The sequence below is a fragment of the Bombus huntii genome, chromosome 13 (genome assembly GCF_024542735.1).
Source record: "Bombus huntii isolate Logan2020A chromosome 13, iyBomHunt1.1, whole genome shotgun sequence".
In the NCBI taxonomy this organism is placed as follows: Eukaryota; Metazoa; Arthropoda; class Insecta; order Hymenoptera; family Apidae; genus Bombus; species Bombus huntii.
The window spans coordinates 2418632-2438668 of NC_066250.1; the positions used below are offsets into that span (position 1 = coordinate 2418632).

Here is a 20037-nt window from a genome sequence, read left to right on the forward strand (position 1 = left end):
AAAATTGAAGTGAAAATACAACGAAACAGATAGCAATAGATAGGAACAATAACTAACGATTAATAATTTAGCCAGTGATCTCAATGAATTTTAGCCACGGTATCTTATGCTGCAATATATATTTATCTTACGAAAGATTTACATGCATATTCAATACGCTATATTTTATCATACCCTAATATTTTACCAACACTACGTCGTTGCTACAAATGAGCTAAATCGCGTACTAGCGCATCTCCGCGTGCAATTAACAGCGCCCACGTTAGAAATGGTTTCACGATCATGATAGCGCGTTATCGATCTGGATCGTAGCTGTTAGCTTCGCAAATAGCTCGACATTTCGCGTGCGAACGATCACGGTTGCCCTTAACGAGTCCGACCTGGACGCTATCGAGTACCGTCTCCGCAACTTGTCTATCATTTTTCTGTCAACGATACTCGCGGCTTCCACGTATCCAGCCGATATAATGATGGTTCACTGAAATTTTCCGCGCATTATTCGAGACGTAACACGTGCTCGTTGTATCGCGTAATTCGTCCGGATCGGTGGTTGACAGGTGACAGGTGTGACGCGGGTCAGCGCGTGACATCTGTCAACTGTGAATGTTTCAAGCGACGACGGTGACGTCCGTGGCGCGCTGAATGCAGGCTGACGTTGTTATCGCGTCGACGCTACCGGTCGATCTAATGAGCTCGGACGCGTGGAAGCGCGAGAGAACGGCCGGAAGAAACGTTCCAAGTGAGGATCGATGGAAATTGAGCGTGTCAGAGATCTCGGGTTGGCTAGAAACGCGCGAAGGTAAAACGTCCCTGCGTCTAACTACTCGTCTTACCTCGTCTTACTCGTCTTGCCTCTTGGAATCGATGGACAGGTTGCGAAGAAGAGACCAGAGACTGACTCGAGTCTCGTAGAAGCATGGCACGGGACATTGTAAACGCTTCGAAGTAGACTGTGAATAGAGAGAAAGAGATAGGTAGAGACATCGAAGAGAGGAGAACAAGGACTAGGAGGGGAAAGAACGAGAGAGTCGTTATTTGTCACGGTAAGCGGCCTTTCTCGCAGTATTATTTCCCGCAAAGTGTTATTAACTGCTCTCATATTTCGCCTTTTTCTACCGCTCGCTTGTTTCTCTTTTTTCCCTTTCGTCCTGTCGCTGCTCCCTTTTTGTTTTTAATCGTTAATAGCACCCGTTCATTTCGGCGCTTAACCACGGCTGTCACACGTAGTTATTTAGCTGAAATATCAGTGGTAGGAACATTATGGTTTTCAACGAATACGAAAACAGAAGGTTGTACGAGCACGGTAAAACGCGGGATAAAACGCAAGATAAAACGCAGGATAGCTCTATCCTGTATACGAGAATCGGTGGCTCATACGCGGATGTTCGAACTCGAGTTGACTTTTTTCTACGCGGTGCGTCGTCTTCGTTTCCTCTTGTTTGTGTTTTCGTTGCTGGCGTTCGACCTTCGGAAGATGGCCGATCGAAGGCGGCGCGAACGAAACCAATTCGAGCCGATGCTTTCTATAATCTGAGACGCAGAAGAGGGAAGTAAGTACGGGGAGAAAGCGGTTTTGTCTCTTGAAAAAGAGAAAGGGCAGCGAGCTAGAAGGGGGACGAGGAGCGAAGGCTTGGTAAGCTGATAAAGCGAAAAGAGAGGTGGTTTCTGGCTACGGATAGTCGCAAATCACTTTAACTGCCCGTGGAACAGTTTGGAGCCGCTAATGGCGTCAAGTGTCTCGGATACACCATGGCTTTGGGTTTGGGACGACAGTTTCTACCGAGAAGACGGCCCAGGGATACCAACGATGCTCTGAAAGTTAGCGCGGAATAATGGTACCAAGATCAAAAGCGAAAAAACAGGAGAAGAACTATTTTACCATTCTCCGAGTTTCAACGGTTTGAAATCGTTCCTCTCGAGGAAATACGTCCGACTGGAATTTGGGCTACCGTCGCTCGCAATATCCGCTACGACGTGTTGCGCGTTGTTACGCATATTTTGTTGCTCCGATTTCTCGGAATTCTAATGTCCTCGTTAATTGCGCTGGCCATTGCTGTCTTATTCACGATCGTTCATTCTCGTCCGCTCATTTAAATTCTCAGAAACCACCTGTCCAGAGAGAGAGAGAGAGAGAGGGAGAGAAGCTAAGCGTTCAGGTTTGCCTTAGTAAACATTGCCTATGTAGCGTTTCTTCATCTTTCAAGATACGTTGAGATATTCGAAGATGCCAGGTGTCTTTTTACCTTCAACACAAAGTTACATCGCACCGGTCGAGGCGACGATTAAATAATATTCCTAATTGAACGAAGAAAGACAAAGATGTCGCGAGGAAAACGACGAAATTTGAGTTTTCTTCGATCTCGGAATGGCAAGTAGGATTTTCGAACTATAGGGGACAAAGATATGGTCCCGTGTTATGGACGCTAAAGCGGCAGTGTTTCGATGGTTGCGCAAGGGCGAAAATCGGGGAGATATTCGCGATATATCTCTGCGACTCGCGTATTCGTGTATTCGCGTATCTATGTAATCGGTACAAGGCTGGAGAATTGGCGTATCATTGTTGTAACACGTGAGCGTTTATGCCAGTAAAAAGGAAGCACGTATAAAAATATTCCGCTACCGTTGTGTGCAGGGGTAGGGTGGATAAGGGGGTGGCCAACGTAGCGAACTGAAATCGACATGACCGGTCGGCACAAAATTTATTTATTATTTTTGTCGTGCAATTTTGTATCGTGCCCAACTGCGGTGAAATTAAATTATTATTTTGCCGGTATAAATCATCGGTTCGTTGAGTAGGCGGGGTGAATGCGAGGTAGAAGGGAGGGGGAGGGGCAGAAAAGGAGGGGGATGGATTCGATGGAAGTGAGTGAATAAGAGAAGTATGGGTAAGTGTGCGAGAGAGAACATCCGTTCGCTTTAAATCCCCGCAAATGAATATTTATATTTTCCATTGAATTACTCTTTCGGGGCGGCATAATACGCGTGAAATTGAAATATATTCGATAAATTATTTTATCGAGTAGCGGCACGACTAATCGGTGGCTGTATACCGCGGAAAATTTTCATATTACTCGGTAAGAATCAAAGTTTGCGCAGGTCGAATCGAGGTTAAGTTACACGAACGATAAGGAGATTCTTTGTCGTAAGGCGATTACGAGAATGTATTAACAAAGACTTTCGAAATTCGTTAGGCGTCGTGGTCAGGATGGTAGATGGAAGATTTGCACGACGCAAATGTATGCATATATCGAAAGTATAGTTGGACGTGATGATCGCGTGATAGAGGAAAGGTTTGAAAGAATCGGACGTGCATAAATCGGCAGGATGATTTTGTTTTTTCGACGGTGGTTAGCGCGCGACGAATCGCATTCGCTCTCTCTCGAAACAATCGCAATGCGGTTCGATCGACGTTTATACGCGCGAGAATGATTGCAGTTCGTAACTCCGTGTAAAAGCCCATTTCGCGATTTCGTAATTCGAAATAATTATTGGTGCGCATTGCGACGGCCATTATCGCGGACAAACAGTTTTATATCGTAAACAGACGCCATTAACAAAGAAGAATTGTTCGGTGGTTTCGATGTGCTCAGCAACAAAAGCACGGTCAGATTACACGTACCACCGATGTAACTGTCGTAATAACGAACTGCGTGGATTAATTTCGCAACAAGCATTGCGGTTCGCAAAATCCACAGTTTAATCTGTAGTCACCGTTACCGCGGTGAGACAATCGGGCGCGCTGCGATTCGTTCGCGAGCCATCACTGTTTCGTCGTTCGTCGTTTGTCGTTTGTCGTTTATCATTCGTCGTTCGTCGTTTGTCGTTTGTCGTTTGTCGGTCCAGAACAAATCGATTCATTCCTCGATCGTCGTCTTGCAATCCTACGGCTTCTTCGATTCCTCCATTCTGATCTACGTATTTCCGTATAATAGCTGCTCGAAACATACACACGCTTGAAGAAACATTGGTAGAAGAACGATAATGGGTGGAATCATGGTGTTGAAGCTGCACGAGCAAAAGTAAACTGAGATAGAACGTTGAACGAACGAAGAATGGAACGAAACACAGCCGCACGTGTGACAAGAGGAGCAACGATAGAAGAGACGCGCGTATAGAAACCATTCGTATCTGCAGTTTGGTCACATTAACGCACACCTACGTATATCTATTTCGCGCAGAGGGGAAAAGCTGTGAATCGCGAGAAAGACGGTCTACGGCGAGGGGGAAAGAGAGAGAGAGAGAGAGAGAGCATGTTGGGTGGAAGAGTGAAACGGAAGAGAAGGAGCAGAGTAAGATGAGTTAAGCGTTTAATAAGCTTAATCACGCGACAGATCTGTGAGATACAACTTGCTTCGCCTTCGTAGCGAAGCTGTAGCCAACCAGCAACCCTTCCAGCTTCCTCCCTTCTCTCGTTGTTTCTCCTCTATGCATGCCACCCTCGCTTCGGCTCACCTCCTCCCTGTTGTACCATCTGCTGTTACTATTTTACCGGCGGTTCTACGAATGTACGAGTCTCGCAGCACTCGCCACCCGTTCCACCGTACGATCCACCACCCGTTTCACCACCCAGTCCACCCAATCTACCCTGTCCACCCGGTTCACCCGGTTCACTCGGTCCACTCGGTCTACTCGGTCCACCTCGGTCCTATTAACGGAAAACTGTTTATTGCCAGCGAATAACGGATCCATGGGGATTACGCGTGGATCGCCACTCTTTATCATGTCTGACGATCACGCACGACAATTGCGCGCGATGAAAATTTCAAGCAGGCTCGGATCTTTCTTTTCGATGCTCGTTATCTTCTGTAAGAAGTGGAATACTTTAGTTTGAAAGAACGACGCGAAGGTTTCTGAAAGCGGGAGGAAGTGGGCGAACGAAGAAAATCGTCCCGAGTCGGCGTCCGATGACGAACGAATCGGCCTCGCCACGTGCGGACTCTAACGAATAGTTTGCTAACGTGGAACATTCGACGATAACCGGCGGTTCCCTTCGACATCGTTAGCCGGAAACAATGAGCAGAATCGTGCAGGATTCCAGCCGGAATTGCATCCAAAAGCGACGGGCCTCCTCGAATAATGGCGATCGATGCGTCTCGCGAATTCGAAGATTATTCGAAGAACGCCGGTAGCGAATTCGCTGTCTAACACGGATGTGGTCTCGTTTAAGAATATCGACGAAAGATATCAGGTAGAACGTATCAGGGAAATTAATTAGGAATTCTAAGTCGCGTATCTAATGTTCGTCGCGTTTCTCGGTCTCGTGAAAAAGAAAAAATGGGAAGCGGGAAGTGGAAAGCGAAAACTGGAAAATGGATGAAACACGAGGCGGAGGAGCATTAAGGCGATGGTATTAAGCCAAAGGTAGATGTTTCAAAGGTTTTCCAAAGCTTTCGTTTTAGCCACGATGGTGCGGTATGCGCGATTAGATCGTCAACCGTGAGATAATTGAGGAAGACTGTCCGATGAAAATCCCCTTCTCGTGGTTCTCCCCCGGTTTAGCTAGCCAGATCTGGCCCTCTTCTTGGAATATGCATATTTAACGAGTTATCAAGTCCGCGGGCGTGAAAGACGCCCTTCTTCCCACCATGACATTCCCAAGAGGCGGCTCGCTTATCCGGAAATTACCCAAGTTTCGTACACGGTAACCGGTTGCCACCTTAACGGAAAGGCAACCGACTCATGGTCCGAACCTTTCAGACCATACTTCGACAATAATCGCTGCCAAAATCAAACGTTTGTAGCGGCCGTACGAGTGACCAACGAGAGTTGCTGAAAATTGGCTTCCGGATTTCTGCCACATGTGCACATATTTGTTATTAGAAGCCAGTTACAAAAGACAATTGATAGCCTTTGTAAACGAGAAACTCTCAGTCGTCTAAAGCTAATTACACGTTTAGCTGAATCCGTGAGATATACTTCTTTGAATTTACCGTATTTGGATCTACATCCCGTCTATGATGAAACTGTGCAGTTATTTCAGCCAGTACAGACTACCGGAGCAAATACGAAAAATCATTCGACGATCTTAAGTCGAAATGCAAATCGTAGTTTGTAGCGTATATATAGTAAGGTTTATCAGGTTGCGCTAATATCTTTAACAGGAAATCTATTACGTCTGAATAACAAAAACTGTCAATTACACCTTGGTATATGAATGCACTGCTGTCATTCAACAAGACCGCAGATTGTTCAGTGGCGTAAAGGCCGGTTGAGGGTAGTCAACTCTATCTTGAAAGGAGACGAATAAGATATTTGGACGAAGTAGAGCAGTACGGTGAACTATGGCGAACAACAATGAACGACGACGAATGGTCATAATCGAAGTGTCGGTATATAGATGGAATATTTCTGCGATGGGCCACGATGGGTCAAGATAGACCGCGATGAGCCGCGATGAACCGCGATGGGACGGTGGATAGTTTGTGCACGCTGCCATAAGTGCAGTGGCCTCGCGTGGAAGGCAGCGAGGGTGGTGGTTCGCGTGCATAACGGGCGAGCAGCATTGATACGGCCGGATCACAGCTACCGGACCAATGTATTTTACTGCCCCGAGGCTTAGCGCTATCGAAGCACGCAGTCACCCGCCATCACTCCGCGCACGAGTATGTAGTGACGGTAATAGTCACTATATCATTGGCTCTTGGTAATACCCTGGCTGCTGGCGGTGCTGCTGATGCTTCCCTTCGCTTCTCCCCCCCTCTCGTGGTACCATACTCCCCTACCACTTTTCGTTCCCCTTCGATCGCCATCCTCGCCTCCTCACCCTTCTACGCTACTCGCACGTAATGTTCGAAATGAAAATGAATGTATTTCGGATAGCGATAAATACCGCAGCGATTCGGTTGCGTCGCGCGCGATTCTCGCCCACCTTTGCACCACTTTCCTCCAAACGATGCTTTGCCTTCAACGTATCGTACACGTCGACTACCTACGAATACCTGGCTAGCCCCTGTCGGATCTTCCCTTTCAAGTACCAACTATTTTTTTCATTTTCTGCTTCGTCACGTTCAGTAAGAAATAGTAACAAGTAACAAATCGGAGCAACTTTCTTTGCCCAGTCATCTTCGCATAGACAGTTGGTATACGATATTGATCCGTTCAACTTGGATCGTTTCGATAATGAAAACGAAGCGAAAGGTAAAAAAACGCGGTAGGGGCGAAATAGTCGACGAGGTAAGAAGTTGCGGGAAGAAAATGAGCGATGCTGCGTTGTCAAGGATTGGCGTCGATGTCGATGTCGGTCCGGCGAATTTCGGTCTCGACCTCGTCTTCAGTCGCGGCTTTGGATTCTGGATGGGGGAGATTGATCCAAGGTAGCATTACTTCTGGTTAGCCTCCGAGCGACACGCTGTTAGTCTTCATTCCTCTCTCTCTCTCTCTCTCTCTCTTTCTCGTAACCAGCCACAAACTCCGGCTCCTCGCTTGATTGCGTCTAGTTAGAGCCATGCCAGACCCATCAGTCGTCTGCCGTGCTCGTTCTACCACGATTATTTGTCTTTCCATTTTAAGAGTCTGGAAAGGTGTGAGTCACGATCGTGAACAGGGGATTACCGTGTTCTTAATCGGCCAAGTTTAAGAGTCGATGCAAGAAGGTGTACGCCCAGTGAAAATAAGAATGAAGAGGTGTAAATGCGGAAAGAAAGCTCTGTATAGCTGACTCGCGGTTCGGGCTATCGCGACTCTTATTACAATTCATGAAGGTTAAAACTGCGTTAATAGAAGAAAGAAAAGGAAACGAGGTTCGCTTTCGATGTCTTTCATCTTCTTAATAAAAGTGAGAGGTGTGGGCGAATTCGCCGATCTTCGTACCGTAACAGGAGATTATCCTGTTCTTGACCAGCCAGGTTTAACTAGTCGACGGTGAAAAGATGTTGATTTCCGAAAAATAAGTCGAATCTCCTTAGGACAACGATCATTCGTATGATTTCGCGATGCCGTTAAACGGTAGGCTCGGGACAGGGGAAGCTCGCGAAGGAAAGCGGGACGACTGGGTTTTCTCCGTGTCGGAAAGTGAATACGCTTGTACGGTGTAAACGCAGGCTTGAACGTACATACGTATACGTCTGGTCTGGGTGTACGGCACGTGAAATCCGATCGTAATTTTAGCCGCACCGCGCCTGCCGTACCTGCTAATCCATTCATACGCTCTCCGAATCCTCTCCTCTCTTTCCCTCTCCCATTCTCATTCTCATTCTCGCATTCGCTATCTAGCGCTCCTGCCTCTACTCTTTCCCTCGCCATTGGTGCGGCGATGTACACACCAGGTCGGATATATCGGCCGGTATTTCAGCCGCCATGCGGAGGTAATGGATTCAGAAACGCGGCGGACACCGCGCGCCCCGTGTTAATAACAATCCATACTTATTGCCCGCATATTTTACCGATCCCCCCGCACCCTGCCGCTTGCTACCGACTATATTACAACATATGGAGAGCATAAACTTTTATGGCTACCCTTCTACCGCCGCCCTTCCTCCTCCACCAACACCTCCTCTTCTCCACCTCCTCCTCCGCTACCTCCTCCTCCACCTCCTTTTCCACCGACCACCTTTCGCGCTACCCATCTAACGACCGGCTGCCTGTTTCTATTCCCCTCCCCCACCAGCCGTCTCTGCCCCACACCATACCCCTCTTCTAACCATCACCCTCTGATTCACTCTCCCTTTTCTGTTCGCTTTTGCCACATCTCCCTCTCTTGCCACGGTCTACTCAGTTTTTCTACGTTCTAATTTCTTCTTCGTTTCGTATTCAGAAATGTACAAAGGAAGAGAGAGGCAGAGCGGAAGGGATAGGTTAACCCTCGTACGGTAAGCAAAATGTGGAGATTTTTCTGTGAAGTTTGATGCGGAAATGTCCAAAGAATGGAAATCAAGAGCGGTGTCGTAGTATTTTCACTAGGAAATAAAAATATTATTGGAAGAAATATAGAAACTGTAACTGGCTCGGTCACTAGGGTTAAACGTTACGCTCGTGGATGTCCAACGTGTAAACGATTGACTATAGGGACTAGCACTTACTGCACCTATGGTGAGTAGTGATATCAGGATTTGGTAATTGATAACATTCCGTCGTTATCGTTTCGCGAACCAAGAGACAGTCGGGTTAAATGTTCTTTTAAATGATGGTGGATATATTGTGCGAATCGAGCAGTACGTGTCCATTATGTCTGACAAAAATAACACGAATCTACTCCGCAGCTATTACTTCGTCCGGACACGTATCTCTTGCGTCTGACCATATACGTACTTATATCACTTAACGCGCTCCATCATCCATCATCGCGTGTTTCTTCTAATCTGTTCTCTTTTACCGAGTCAAAAATTAAATATAAATGTCTATAATCATGAAATTAAATGTTAATAAAGACGAATGAATCGCAAATGAATAGATCTATTTTAGTCTGTTAACCACGGTTGGCCAATCAATTCGTTAATTGGATCCTCGCTTACTTGGATATAATAATTTCTTTACTTGCGAATCTCTTATTTTTTAACCAGGCTTTTCGTTCCTGCTTGTATTTTCAATAATCGAAATTGATCTAACTACAATTCAAGAATATATATTTGAACTTTATCTTTGAAACGCGATAAGGTGTTTTATTACAAACGGACGTTCGCCACTGTAGGATAACCGGTACACCACTGGATTCAAGCGTATCCAACATCAACGAGAACTACCGGGAGACCGCAGCGGTCGTTCCGAGGCGTAATAGTTTCGTTTGACTCGGTTCTCGTCGATCGACAAAAGACGAGGTTAACGTCGTCAACGCAGCGCGATATTTCAAGCATAAAGCAACGAACAGCGTCTAACTGGCGTACCAACGATCGTGATAACAAATGGAATGCACTCATTGGTCAGCGATTTATAATCCCTCGCATAGAGTACAGAAGCGCGCACGTGGTCGCGCGCGAACGTGCCAGCTAGCCGACCGACCAGGCGTCGGCCAACTATCGTGCAACGAACGAACAAACGAACGAACGAGCGAGCCTGTCCTCTCGTTCTCGCCAGCGCATTGTCTGCCCCAACCTATCGGGATGTAGAGACGCTTCCGCCAACATCGACATTACATTCCACATTAACCAAATTATGATTTAAGGTCTCGTATTGTCGGCGTGCCGATTGTTCACATCCAAATAGTCCTTGCACAGAGGCACAGTTATAAATTATAATATGCGAGCAATTGCGTTGATCCGCATCATAGTAGCGAACATGCGAGTTGTTCATAGGCCGCGACGTTCAAAAGACTGCCGAGCACGGTAGGAAACGTGGATAAAATATCGTACAGTTATCACTGCGCGCAGGGAGAATAGAATAGAAGAACCCCTTTACGATCGCAACGATCTTCTGTCTAATTCGAGCTTTTCGGGATTCAAGTTAGAAAATTGTCGAGGTCAATGCATAATTATTCTAATTTACTATCTTACTGTAATTCTTTCAAGTAATTTTAGCAATCTTTCGCTTTGCATAAATACAGAATCTTGATCGTTTATTTACCGTTAATCAGATAGCATTTCGAATTAATTGTCACGTTTCGTATGAGAGCGGCAGGTGTCCCAATACTTACGAATGGCAGTGTACGTGTATGAGCGCGTGTATGATATTAGGCGCGTCGATGTCGACGGTGATATCCTTTTTGCGTTGCAACGATAGTAAGGGAATTGTAATACGGAGCGGATCGTGTTGCCACAGCATCGGACGTTGTCATAGACGAGCTCGAGCGTATAGCCAGAGATGATAATTATAAGTTAGAAACTTGCCAGGATCGGTGTTTCGTTGGTCAGAAAAGGGCTGATGGGGTCGACTGCGATAGTCAAGGTGGCGGACCGAATGCTGCGAGCGGTGGTTGCGGCTCGGTGAGCGGACACTATCGCGTTACTACGTTGCATTAATCCCCGAGCTAGTATCGACAGAGGACGGTCTACAATGGGTTAGGTTAGCGTTCCGCTTTCTTTCGGAGAGAGAATATTTCCGGTGCGTTCGATGCCGCAAAATGTCATACAAAGACAGGAGTTAACATGTATGACGTTTCACAAAAGTACTTGAACACCTACCATTGCCATAAAAATGTCTAACCTTCATTTTATTATATCTTTCTTATAATCTTTATCTTATAATCTTTATTAATACTGACGATGATAAACAGAGTTAAGTACCATTATTGTACATTAATGTGAACGCAGAATGTTTATATAAAACGCAAGGACATATATGTATAGGACAAACACATCGACTAATTTACAATGTTTTTCGACATTTTGACATTTAATTAGCATTGTAATGAGACGCGACTGTCGCGACTACTTTACTTTTGTTATTTTCTATATATTTACATATTTACATTGTTACGTATATAAATTTCATAGAAACGCATAAACATCCGCAATTTACTAACAATATTTTTCTCCGACTATGCAGATCCCCGATTTGGTGGTTCGCTTCGACTTTTGGAATAGTAGCTGATTGCCGACTATCGACGAGCGTGTGTCGCCCGTATGCAACGTATTGCGAACCGAAAAGCTGACGGCGGATCCTCCAAAGGCTGGTTCGTTTCGCTTTGTTGCGGTAAAGGCTTGACAAATAGGGAATCTAGGCTTGGAGGCTATCGAGTGCCGTAATTACTCGACGCAACGCGTACTCGCCTATGCGTAGAGACGATAAGAAAGGTGATACGAAGCAACAAAAACGAGGAAACGATTTCTCGTCTTTGCAATTCTTTGGACGAAGCGTAAATTCAATTCGAGAAGGAACACGTATGAAAACAGCGTTAACGAGTTCGACGAAACGTACCGCGTTGTTCTTGTCTCGCTTGACCGCCTCTGTTCGTATACGGAACTTTTGAAATGGCGAAACGAGCGGACCTCGCCGCGCGGCGCATAGAGTTTCATCTCGGGAGATTACACGAATCGTGATCAAAGTAAACCGATGAAGAAACGAAGCTTGCTAACGACGAGAGGATCAGGGCGAGGAAAAGTGAAGCGAACGGATAGGGGAAGAAAATAGAAGAATGAGAGAGAAACGGCCGAGATGGGTGGCAATGGGAGAAGGAGAAAGGAGACGAGAGGAAGGGTGAAACGATCCGCGGCGGCGGCGGCGGCGGCGACGGCAGCAGCAGTATTCCGGTTTTTTGATATCGGCTGGTTTTCGCGGTGGTAGCAGTATCGAGCTAACAATTAATTATTGGCGGCGCTTCAGAGGGCTGCCGGCAGCCGTAGTTAAACATTACGCGTTCCATATCTTACTGTGCTATCTAATCCCCACGGGGGCTCGAGCGCTACTGCAGTAATCTCGTTTAATTGCCGGCTGTAGACGCGAGAGTCCCGTTCAATTAGTTTTTCAAATAAACATTAGTTTCCTTAACACGCGGTGCCATAACGTGGCGGAGGATGAGGGCAAGGACGAGGACGAGAACGAGAACGAGAACGAGGGCGAGGATGAGGCTCTGCGGAGAGAGCAGAGAAACAGCCCGATAGCGGAAAGAAGATAGGAACGGTCAAATCGGTGGAGAAAGAGAGAACTGGTTGGTGAAAGGGACAGAAGAGAAGGAGAAGGAGGAGGTGGCAGCGATGGTAGTGGCAGTAGGGAACAAAGCGAGAAAGTAAGAGGGGCAAATCGAAGGTGGGAAAAGAGAAAGAGGCAAGCGCGGGGGGCTTTGGGAGGAAGAGGAGGATAGCGTGGTACACTCGGAAGGCAGGTCGGTAGAGGTGACGGGTCTATGGAACAGAAGGGTGACGGTGGAGGAGGCGGTGGTAGCGGACGTAGTGGAGGTTGGCGGAGACGGTTAGAGGGAGGAGAAATACCAGTGGAAGAGAAGGGTGGTGTCGCGGCCGCGGGGTAAGTAATTAACGACACATTTATACGATATCGCCCACGGGTGCGGCGTAGCGCGGTGTAGCGCGGCGTGGCGCGGCACGGTGCAGCGCGGAACGGTGAAGAGACACAAACGTGGTGGTGAGAAGGACGAAGCGGGGAGCAGAAGCGAACCAAGCTAGAATCTCGTTCGTAGGAAATGCTTCGCTAATAGGAAGCTATGCGTTCGTCGATAGATATCTAACGTAGACCGACCAACCGATCGATTGACCGACCGACCGACCGATCCCCTCAACATCTGACCGTCTGGCCTTACGACTATCCTGATTCGTAAATGCGACTATCGTTTCGACGATCACGACCATTCAAACGATGGAAGATGCGGTTTTAGCGCTTGCGATCGAATATAACGATCGCCTTTGTTCGTCAAACTCCTCGTATCCTTCTGATGCAACGATCGATCGTTCGATTCTATTTTTGTCGAATATCTTCGTCGATTATTGCTTTGCATTATTGTTATTGGTATCTGTCGTTAGCACAGCCCTAGCTGTATCCGACGTGGCCGATACGGGAACCGGCTAGAAATCGAGAAAGATCGACAAATCATGGAACAAAGCGGAATACGAGTTGGCAAACAAGCGAAAGGGGATCGACGCGACTTTTGCCTTTGCGCGAAACGTACTCGTTGCTCGCGCGGCTGGTTATGGTGATGCGGATTATTCACTAATATGATTTACGACGTATTACCCCGACGTGCTAGCGCGCGCGACTCACAATGCGCACATAATGTGAGGCATAATTTATTAATTTTACTAATGGCTCCTGCCCATTATTATTGATTTCGGACCGCGCCTCGTTCGGACGGGCGCTGATTTATCCCGGTCGTTATCGGCCCCATGTTAAATCGTCCGCGAACCAGGAGCCGCGAGAATACAATTCGACGACTCGTGTACTTTTCCTTTCCCATTGCGCGCCTGTTCTATAGCTGTCGATATAGCTATCGATGCGAGTGGATATCGGTAGTGCAAGCCGTCCAGTCTCCTCCCGTATTCGTTCGCAGGCTCGCGGCCTGTAAGAGAAAAAAGGAAAACTCTTTCATTTCGTATGTTTCGAGTCCAGCATGCCACAGATAGAAATCGTAAAGATAAAAATTGCTCGATCAAATCGTTGTACGAAATACTTGCTACTCGAGTGTCTCGACTTTACCCAATCCAATTCCAAACCTTTGCTACTGTGAACATTATTTAGCTGTTAGGCCATTCTGAAAATTTATCCCATTCGTGCTCGGCATACCTTAAACGTCGAAGATAAAAATGCAAAGAGATAAAAAGCTTTCTGAAAATTCCATCAATTTGGTGTATTTAATAATTATTCTTCCTTTTCTTTTCTCTTTTCGATTATTGCTTAATCGGTTAATTTTGCAGATTCGAAAGTTTGCGAGGGATTGTCCGAAAGGAAGATACGGGTAAAGGGTGATCGACGAAGGAAAATACACGAGGGAAGTGCATCGAGAACGATCCAGACACCACGTTGCGCGAATGGCCGCGCCGACACGATATTAAAACATTAAAATAACGTACGACCGTGCAAAAACGAAAGGCTACGGTTGACGCGATCCTTTCATCGCAATTCCGACCGTCCGGTACTCTATTCAAACACGATCATTCGTTTCGTTATTACGCGGCATTTTTCACCGATGGACAAGCGCGTATGGCTTACGCATCGCGCATTCGTCATTCGTCCCGACGATCCCGCGAATTTATCAATTTATCAATTTTTAAATGTTACACGTTTCCCGTTAATGGACTAGGACACTGCTGACATGACGAAGCGTAACAGATCGAGACGCGAGGAGCAAGACATCGAGGAAGGAGCGAGAAGAAAAGGGGACCGGATCAACACCGTATCTTCTCGACGTTCCGCAGCTACTGCTGCCATCTGGAACCACGAATGTTCGAACAAGTTGCGGACACGGCAGATCGCAGCGCGTGGACCTCGTCGAAGAGAAACAAAATGAAGGAAAAGGAGAAAGTTTCCTTCTTGGTACAGGGGGAGAGGATGAACTCGATATCAGTTGTTTCTCCATCGTCTTCTCTCGGCCACCGCGTTTGGACGTATGCGTCAGTCTTCTCTTTTGGAAACGTTACTGGCCGAGACAAAGACGTAAACAAAAAATTAAATACAGTAGAATCTCAGTTATCCGATCCAGTCGAGAGACAAGAGCGTCCAGATGAGGGGATTTTCGGATGATAGAACAGTTACTTTTCCGATGTTTATCTTCGTGTATTTATTTCAAAAAAGAACTTAACTATTCGTAATAGCGATACAAATAACGTAAGCAGATACGATTCGATCGAAGATTTATGAATCTCAAGACCTTTTAGCCTGGTAAATCAGAAATCTTGTTTAGCGGATTCAATTTGGCAAAGTTACATTCATTTTGTGCCTCCTCCCGTCTTAACTTTACTTCTAACGCCTCAAATGCTCTTAGTGTCATGGTCAATCGAGTAAATCCGTCACATTGAAACCATTCTATCTCGTCGCAGCGCTATCACAACCATCGAATCCCGGTATTGAATCAGTGCAGGAAGAGTTTCTTCTACATCTGTCGTAATATTATCGTCCACTTTTTCCCGTATGGTTTCATCGATGTAATTCACTGGTTTACTTCATGCTCTTTTCCGTGTCACACATTTAACGCCCAACCAAGCATATGTCACCATGTAACAGCAATGCGTTAAATTTAATTGCTCGTGAAGTTGTCGTATCACCTTTTCGCTAGTAGCGTCGTTGATCGTTAACAAAAATTCTCGTGGAAGATTGAACATTTTATACGCGAAACGTGTTCGCATAATGGAACGTTGGGATGACACAATGTTTGAATGATAGAGAATTCGAATAACAGAATTCGGATAATCGATGTTCCAGCGTACTCTGTAAAAGCCATTTCGAATAATTTGTTGCCGAAAAGGACGAAAAGATGTTTAAGAGAAGACCGGTGAAGTTATAGATATCAGAAAGCCTGATTTTAGTTAAATTCTTCTTAATTTTCGTACAACCTAATAGTATCGCGCGACAGTAATAAACGAGAGGAGCATTCCCTTCGTCGTTGTGTCGTCTCATGGGAATTCTTCCTAGCTGTGCAGCGTACTTTGGCCAGGAACACGCATCGTGACTAAAACGTAGTTAAAATAAGCTGATTAAGAAAAAAACAACCACGATGTCACGCTTTCGTAGAAAAGGACAGGTCGTTTTTACGGTTGTCGTATCTTTCAGTTTCACGAACTCCAGTTGGAGCCGCGATACGGTCTAACGAGCTGTTCGAAAGCAAACAGTAGGCGATCTACCGAGATAGCGTGTTGTATAGATCAGATACACGGTAACGAAGGAATTATATTACTCTTAGCCGATGAACCTTTGATGATTCCGTTTGAAGTCGACGTTTCCAGGCACCGGAAGCAAAGCAGCAAGAGTGGAGGCAGAAGCAAAAGCAGAAGCGGCAGAAGCTGAAGCGTTAGCAAGCACGAGGTACGGCGCACAACGCGTTAGGAGCACTGTCACCCTCGACTTGGCCGGCAGAGAGAAGGGTGAGCTTTCACAGAGAGATTACACGAACCCCTCGAGTACGGAACTGCAGGTACGTTAACCGCAAGCCGGACGGTCATTATTAGCAGGTACCTTGTGCACGGACCTCTAGTAAGCCGTACATCGTTGAATAATTAGAGTGCCACACGACTACTGCCAACCACCGCGTCTAAACACGTTCGTAACGCGCTATCTTCTTTCATCTTCATCCAACGATGTACGCACAGCGCGATTCTTCTACTCCTAATTTCAGGGTATCGTACAAATATTTATAAACCTCGCAAGAAGTATCTATATTTACTTGAAGAAAACGACTAACGTTTGCACGATCGAGCCTCCACTTTTTATCGAGTTGTCAATTACGCGTTATCCAGGTACCTATTTAGTATTCAACGTCCGAGAAAGGAAATCTTATTTTCATAAACTTGTTCGTCACAAGTTAACGATCCTATTTAACGTTTTCGTCTAATCGCTGACCAGTTTTACCGACCTCGCAACATCGGTTTCTTCCGGTATATCCCTTCCCTTTCGACTAGATAGCCTCGATCGTTCCTCGCCGACGACACTCAATCGATGGTATCAATTCGAAGCAACGATGAAAATAACGAGTCAATGACAGGAGTGGATAAAGCGGACAGAAACTGAATCATATCGTTGTCGGCGAACGCGATTACGTTATCTCAGCCGGAAGGCACGTTACTCCGATAGTTTGCTCATCTCTTTATTTCGTGATGGCGGCCCTCTTATTAATAGACGGCCGGGTATATCGAAACGCGGTATTCGAAAATCGGTTACGACTCGATATATAAATGGTCGCGCGCTCGGTTTTCTCTTTGATGTTACGAGGCGACAAAAAATGGCTGTTTCCTTGTGTCGGAGCGGTTCGCTTGCTTCCCTCTCTCTCGATGACCGATTCCTCTGCGGGGAAAAAATTCGATTAGACTGCCAATAACTAACGGCGTATGCCCTGTTACCAAGTTTGACGATTAATTATCGCGAACAACGCGTGTTTGATGTCGAAGGAAACGTTAACGTAGCCCGATTGATCGGTTAATTGAAAGGGACGGTAAGAAGGTGGCGAGGGGGTGTACGGGCTGGGAACGAGGGGGAACGACAGCCCGCGGGGCCCTCCGTTCGAGGGTAAAACGAGAATGGATGCTAGCAGAGCGGAGGCACGCTGCCGGGGAAGAACATGCTACGAACCAAAGCAGAGAGTAGTGGCTCTGTTTCGTGCCGTTCTCTTCTTTGCTCCCTTTCGTTCGCCTCGACGGACTCCGACAGCTCTTTCATCTACGGATGATTACCTACTACGCTGCGTCGCTCTAAACAGACCGGCGCTTCCTTTCCGTTTCCGATCCTTCCACCGCTACTCCCACCCCTTTTCCTCCAGCCCCGTCTCCACCCCTAACCTCGAGCCTTGAAATTAGCTAGACAAATGAAAAGCAATTAATGCTTGTATACGCTAAACGCGTCGAAACGAGACTAGAGCGATGTCGCGTTGCATCGAACGGACGTTCGATCTCTGTTTGAAAGGTATTTTGTTCGAAATTTTGACGTTTATATCGTTTGTATTGACAATTGTTATAATTTACTGTATGGATGTAACTCTTACGAATAGTTTTAGCAAATCTTTACTGTGCGCATTGAATCGCGCAATACGCGTGACATTCTGATTCTGATTGATCGTTTCCTTAACACGTTCGAGACCGATGACATTTGGAACAAATCTCCTCTGAACGATAGGAAACTTTTTTGCATTTGTAATGAAAAATACGTGAAAGTAATCAGTGCAGGAATAAAAAAAAGCACGTTTCAGAAAAATTTTATTTAAAAATACGCGATGACATACGCGGTATGTCATCGGGCATTTGTAATAATTTTGATGTCGGATGACCAAGTGACATACCATGTATGTCATCCGAATAAAATAGCGTTTTAGTTAAAATTTCAGGAAAGATAAACACGTAAAAGGTAATAATATTTATTTCAAGAATGAGAAGGTTATATAAATGAAATATGAAGATATATTTATGTATATAGTTAAATGCAAAAATTGTTTCAAGTAATGTAAATAAATTATCCTTATGATAATTCCTGAAACAAGACATAAACCTGGATTATCTTTACAGCCACTGCAAAAATAATTAATACTCTCGACTTTTCTGATCGTTATCTGAGAATTGACTGAAAATACCGATGACATACACGATGGTGCTGTCGTCGGTCATTGCGGTGAGATACTGCATAACACGCATGCTATGTCATCGATCTCGAACGTGTTAATGATTGAAATTAATTATCATGTTTCGCGTGGAACTAGTACGTGTCCTAATATTTATCAACGGAGGTGTACACGTAGATTATTTTATGATCTCGCGTGTATAGTTGTAGCGAATTTCGCGTGTATTTAGATTTTGGCCCAAAGCAAGGAAACCAGGGCAACAGAAAAGAAAATGATTGCATGTCAACGTAACGAAAGATCGAGGATTCGCGTAACCAGCAAAGAGTGCTTTTGCTTGCCACCTGGGCCTCCCTTTAACCGTTTTGAACGTTTACGTCACGACATTTCTCGTTTCTCGTTTCTCGACCTAGTCACAATTATGCACCGGCGGAAATAACATTTACTTAGCAAAGTCGCGCTCGAGTATTGTGGACCTGACACATATCACTTGGTCGCGTGACTCGCTCCGTTCTTGGCTGCGTCGTCCCGCGACGGCGGCAGCTTAAACTCAACTCGAACTTTCCGTCGCGTAGCTGAGACGGCTGCAACGTGTTGCGCGACGTATCGAGCTTCTCGGCTAGGAACCGTCGTCGTTCTCGGAGCAGCGCGCCTAAAACACGTAGGAGACGCCGAAATTTCCCCCTCCTAAACTTTTTTCGTTCTTGTTCGAAAATTAACCCGCGTTAGACTCTGACAAGGTTCGTGTAATCACTTGGAAATCTTAGCTACGAACTCCTGTAGATACTTGCTCATAAAGGTTGCTACGTATAGTACGGGCTATTTGGGTCAGCGAGGAAATATTATACAGGCTATTTTGAAAATAATATTTCACTATATGTACTTGGTGTTTTCCATGAAAATCGTCATGATGAATCTCTCGAGATTCGCGATAAGTTGCAGTATGTATCCACAACGAAAGAGATACGTAATCTCGAGTTTGCAAACGAGATAATAATCCCACAATTTTTAAAAAGTCCTTAATGATCTTTTTTGTACCATCTTGTTTTTTATAAATGTCCTGATACTCACGAACGTAGATGATATACTGAAATTGATGGCCGCTTCTGTTTATCCTGTCAGCTTATTAGAACCATATTAAGCGTAAGTTTACACAGTTGCCACCAGGCTACTGTATGTAACATGATAAATAGAGCGGACCCTACCTTATCATCCTGAATAACTCGTTCCTTGCCACACAATCGAACTGTATCGTCATCGAGCGACCTTTTACCCCGCGACCGTACAAGAAACCAAAAGAATCGAAGAAATCAGAGAAACGAAAGAAGTGGAAGGAACCGAAGAAAGCGACGAAAACGACAGCTAAACGACTGGAAGGAGCGCGGGTGAATCGAACGAGCAGGACCTCGCAACGTTTCGCTGTAATTTACGATCGTCCGAGAGTATGGAATCCTCCGGGCACCGTG

The 20037-nt window shown here is 45.8% G+C and overlaps 1 protein-coding gene across 14 annotated transcripts in view; it reads left to right on the top strand.

The window, feature by feature from the left end:
* Positions 1-20037, top strand: part of LOC126872499 (uncharacterized) — a 102623-nt gene that overhangs the window by 32091 nt on the left and 50495 nt on the right. For 5 of the 14 annotated variants that reach the window (XR_007691993.1, XM_050632539.1, XM_050632541.1 and 2 more), the window contains exon 3: positions 11416-16394. The exons of 2 other annotated variants lie outside the window; for them this stretch is intronic. The gene's annotated coding sequence lies outside the window, so the exon portion shown is untranslated. Of the gene's footprint in view, positions 1-8752; positions 8808-11415; positions 16395-20037 lie in introns of all 14 variants that reach the window. 7 more of the 14 variants (XM_050632549.1, XM_050632547.1, XM_050632546.1 and 4 more) reach the window with 7 other exon arrangements.